Source organism: Glycine max, chromosome 1 (genome assembly GCF_000004515.6).
Source record: "Glycine max cultivar Williams 82 chromosome 1, Glycine_max_v4.0, whole genome shotgun sequence".
Taxonomy (NCBI): Eukaryota; Viridiplantae; Streptophyta; class Magnoliopsida; order Fabales; family Fabaceae; genus Glycine; species Glycine max.
Window position 1 is genome coordinate 57,483,250 of NC_016088.4, and position 6,000 is coordinate 57,489,249.

The window sequence follows — 6,000 nt, forward strand, 5'->3', positions numbered from 1 at the left end:
ATTTAACTTTTTATTTTCTTCTTTTCTCTGCTTTTTATTCGTTTCCTTTTCCCTTTTCTATGCTTTGTACTTTAAATATTAAATATTGAAGGTCTTGATTATTACATCTATTAATATTATTATTATTATTATTAACTAAGAGAAATCCCTTTATTAGTTAAACAAACCATAAATAAATAAATAATTGTATAAAATGAAAAATAAAACTATTTTTTTATCTTACTTCGTGAGAAAAAAAAGTATAATCGTATTAAATAAGAGTAATGTTTCATTTTCGTCCTTAAAATTATTAAGTATCAATCACTTTAATTTATAACATCTTAAAATCTTAATTTTAGTTTCTTAATTTTCAAAACATAATTTACTTTTGTGTGTTTGAACTAATAATGTGTTAAACTCACCATAATTTTTGGAAAACTATAACAAATAGATAAAATCATGGTGAGTTCACCACAAAAACAAACAATTATTCGTTGCTTCCAAAAATCATAGTGAAGTGAGTTCAACCCACCACCAATCAACACACACATTTAATCACTTTATTTAGGTTTGTTTATTTACTAAAATGAATTATTTTTTAAAAGACAAGAATTAAAGTAAGACTTTTATAAAATTAATTAAAAATAAAAGTGCTTGATGCTTAAAATATATAAAAAAAAATGCACTACAATTCTACAGCCTGTACGATCTTATTCCAATGAAATTCATTTTGGTTGTAGCTCTTCGATCGATCTCCAAAACCAAAAGTGTGCTGGTCATTGGCCAAAAATCTGCGTGTTTGCTCAACTCATCTCAACCTTTTTGAGATAATGCAAAGGCAACAAAAATACAATTGTACTACGAAAATCATGGACTGTACAATATACAGTATAACAAAACGCACAAAAGGATTCATATTCGTGTCGTACCAATTTGGGGGACCAAAAGATCCGTGGCTCAGAAACAAAATCAAAACCATAATCGTGTATTTCTTTATGATCAACTTGTGAGTGAAAGTGAAATTGGTGGTGCAGGATCTTCTTGTAAGCATGCTCCCAATTGAACCCATCTCATCATCACTATGTGCACTACCAGCCTGTACCAATGTGAGAAAGAGAGACCCTCTTCTCATGTGCCAACACGAACGAACTTGATATAACTCTGTAGTTATTGTCACGACTCACGAGTGCAATTACTTCAATAGTGACAGTACGTAATATGCACGTACGTTAACGTTACTCCTTGTACATCAAGTCCCCCAAAAGTGGTCTATGCATATTTTTCATGGTCTCTTCATCATTCAACTATGCCTCTTTAGCTAATATAGTATATCTTGTTTGCTATTATATTTGACCATTTACGTAACTGCAATAAACATATATAGCCACTGGTCATTTACAGGAGTACTGTGACATGAACAATTTAGCAAACTGAAAGTGCTGTCACAATATTAGAATTAAATTCAAATGCTCTCTTCGCTGAAAGGACATGGAGGTTACAACGATTTTCATAGATAAATCTGTGTCACCTCATTGAGACATCTCTAGTAATAAAAAACTGCCTTAAAGACCACACCGATACACAATACACAAGGACGTACTCCAAAGACATGGTGGTCAACCCATCACGAAACTGGGCACCTGTGTCTAACTCGAATACACTGGATGGGAGTTAATTGGTAATAACAAATTATATGCTTTCCATGTGGCAGCTAACAAATCTAACTGTTTTTTCCACCAGCATGACTGTATATATATGAGGACTTCCTTCATGGATATGAAACTAACTTCACTTATTTAATCATTCTTGACTCACATTCTTAATTAATCACCACACAATGCCTCCCACTAATTACATTTTATTGGAATAGTTTTAATGTTTCAATGTGCTTTATGATAATATAAGTTAAAAGTTCATCGTTTAAACTCTTTTACGAGACATACACGAAGAGGCCACCTAAATTAAGATTAGAAGAAGACTTAAATGCATTAATCTCATTTTTCCAATTTTTCTTCTTCTTATCCCATGATATATTACATTCCAAAGTTAGATATGTTTATATCTATTATATAAATCGTCTATAGAAACCGACAACATAAAATCTTTTATACAATCATTGTTGCGTATATATGATATACTAGTTAATATTAAAATTAATGTATCATGTGAGAGATATTTAATTTATGGAGGAACTAATAAATAAATAATTAAGAATTAAATTGTAATTGGATTAAATAAGAAAAATAACTATAGGTAAATGTCACTTGATGAGAGTAATTATTACAAAAGAGATTAATACCCAATAACGTGAAATAAAATTTCCTTTTAACCATCACAAACATAGAAAGACAGAACGAATAATCAAGTGAGTAAAATCTTATTTTTTTTCCTCTTCCAAGAAATTAAAGTACAACAAAGAAAAACTTTATTATAAAAAAAAGTACGCATTGTTTATTTATTATTATTTATAAAAATTATAGATTACTTTATTATAAAAAAAAGTACGCATTGTTTATTTATTATTATTTATAAAAATTATAGATTACAAGATCATCTTGATTTCCTATAATTATTAATTTAAAAAATCCCTTAAGATTTATCCTTAGCCCATCTTGGTGCTCTCGTCAAAGTTTGTCACTTCATATATTTGCCTATATTCATTACAAACAATCTTTTTTATAATAACAATAAAATTTTATACAATTAACCTCACCACTACATCGACCCTAATGATTTATTACGAACAAAATTTGATATATTAAATGTTTGTTATAGGTGGTTTTGCCTACTTTGATATAGATTTTATTTAATGAAAATTGAAGTATTAGTATAGAAATTATAAGTTTATATGAACTGATCGAAGTTTTATGTTAATAATACGAATTATGCGAAACCACACATAATAGGTAAAAGCCACTTTTGTTACACAGGAGGTAAAAAAATGACATGTAGAATCCATCTCTACATATCTTCAATCTGTAAATTGGTTAGAGGGTAAAAAATTTATAATGAACATTCAATGTTTAAACTCACATCATTGCTATAAATTAATGATAAGTCATTTGATGAGTTTTAGCATCCCATCAAGAGAGGATATATATAAGAGTTATTTGAGTGATTCTCTTAGTTTATAGAGAAAAGTGTATTCTTTTTATATATAATAATAAAAGATAAAATGTAATTTTTTTTATTTAGAGATATGTTGTATTTTTTCTTCTACTTAATAAAAAAATTTCTTTAATCCTATTCGTAATTTCTTCTTTGTTAGTTGAGAGTTTTCATGTTAAAATATTATGTGTCAATTTTTATTATCATTTTATTATGATTACAATTGTGAAATATTATTTTTTACTATGATATATATATATATATATATATATATATATATATATATATATTTGCATCAATTTATGTTTGACATTAATATTTTAATTAATTTTCTTAGAAAAATTATATTATATATAAAAGCAAATTTATATTTATCTGTTAACTTAACAATTCATCTTATCATGAACTATGATATTAAAAGTCAGTTATCAATTTTCCATCAGTAAAAAATTTTAAATGTTCTTTATGAATTTTTTTTTTTTTATAAAAAAAAGGTACTATGGAGTTTATAAAAGTTGACGCATCTTTCTCAACCAAGGAAACTATACCCTAAGTTATGATAATTTGCCTAACTAAAAACGTGAGAATTTAACTTTCAAATTGTTTCTAAAATCCTAATTATGACATAACGCAAAGCTTTAAAACTGCTGATGTCATTGATTAAAACCAAACACAAAGTAAAGATAATTTGTGGGCTTCAGAATCTATTATTTGGATATTCAAACGTTTTCAGCTTTTCCCCTTAAAAATAAGCATCCCGTCAATACAATCCACCAAATCTTTGTATTTTATCCAATCCAACATGCAAAATATCAGCCATGAACATGGTGCCATGTAAAAGACAAGACATATGTGAGTGAGAGCGGGGTTGGGATGGAAAGAATGGAAATTTTTTGATACCGCATAAATCATAACAAGTGCTTTTAACTCTCTCTCTCTCTCTTTTTTCTTAGATGATATATTATTATCCTTAATTTGAATATTAACATAATTAATAATTATGAGATAAACTAGATGGTAAGATTGTGTTTCATCTTTGCAAAGGGAGCATCTGGTTTTTCTTGTTTGTTAAGCATGGGAAAGCCTTTTGCTTTTGTTTGTTGGCAACAGAAATAAACACTTTCCTTCCCTAGCTCCCTCCACAAAGTTTTAGAAAGCCAATTGTGCATTAACTCTCATTGGGCACAAAGAAAAGATAATAATTTTTTAATAAAAAAATTGACAACTTGTTCCAAACTATTTCCGCCAAGTGATTTTGGAGGTTGTTTTAGACATTTTTCTTCCCGTCATTCCTTAGTTTGGTCAGTTTGCATGGATGCATGAGCTTTCCAACAAATGGAAAATTCAATGCGTAAGCAGCTTTTGAACGGCAACTACACCTCTATTCTTAATTTTATATCAATGGGAAAAAAGTATTGTTCTCCAAATAAGAAAAAAAAAGTTTATGAATAAACTAACAGAAAATGGCCTATATATGCTTTGATGTCTTGGAAAGGAGACGAAAGATTGAGCCTTATAAAGTAGAGATTCTCCCCCCCCCCCCCCCCCCCATTGGTGGGTCTAACCTGCAATGCAAACAAAAGGAACAACATTTGTTGTAAAAGCATTTTGTCATCTTCCATAGTTTTATAACTTTTAGAGTTTAGACCCACCACCATATCCACCCAAACTTGGTCACAAGCACCTAGCGCTCGAAGGAGGGGACAAAATTGGAGAAGTCAACCAATCCACTCGTTATTTGGGTGTGGATATTTTTTACAATTTATTTACGAATAAGATACTCACGTCCACAGTGAGATATTCTTTTTATATATGAGTTTGTTCCTTCCATCAACCTTTGTATTCAACAACTTTTATTTCCACACATTGGGAAACTGAAAACCCGCATGCAACCCATATCATTCGAGAACGCGGTGTTTTCTTGACCATATTAATTTAAAACACAAACAGAAATAAGGAAAATGCCATAAATTGATTGTTTTTTTTTTTTTATAAATTGATTGTTACGACTACTATTTTCCCAAGTACTTAAAGAAAAGTTCTGCTCCCAAGGAAATAGGTTAGCTATCCTTTTAAAGTTATTAGCCATGGCTTAAATAATGAGGTTTCTCTCTGTCCTTCACTACCAAAACGGATAAGCATGTAGCTATGTGAGTGTGATGGTGCATTAAGCCTATCCTCTTGTTCGAGAGAAATCGACTTACACGTGTGCGTTATATATACATGTGGTTATTCCCTACATTGGTATCGCTATCCCTCTAAAGCCTTGCTACTAATACTAATCCTTTAATTATGAATTGAGGACGAGTAAGGTTATAAAAATATTAACTTAATAGTACTTTTTATATTATAAGATAATTTTTAGCTAAAGGTTAAATTATTTATTTATTTCTTATAGTTGATTTTTACCTTTTAATTCCTGCAGTTTGAAAGTAATTTTTTAATTCTTATAGTTTATATTTTAATTCTCTTTTAGTTCTTATGATTTAAAAGTGGTTTTTATAATTTTTATAATTTGTATTTTAATTCTCTTTTATCCCCTATAGTTTGAAAGTGATCTTTTTAGTTTCTATAATTTGTATTTTAATTACCTTTTAGTCATTACTATAAAAAATATATATAAAAATAAACTAGTTACAAATTAGATATACATTATCAATTTTTTTTATTACAAATTATCTTGCGATAAATTAGTTACAAATTATTTGCTAATATTTTTGTAGTTAATTGTAATTGATAATATTACTCATTTTGATGGTAAGAATTAAAAAGGAATTAAAATATAAAGTATAGGGACTAAAAAGATCACTTTCAAATTATAAAGACTAAAAGAGAATTAAAATATAAATTATAAGGACTAAAAAAACCAATTTTAAATTACAAGGACAAAAGAGAATTAAAATGTAAACTATA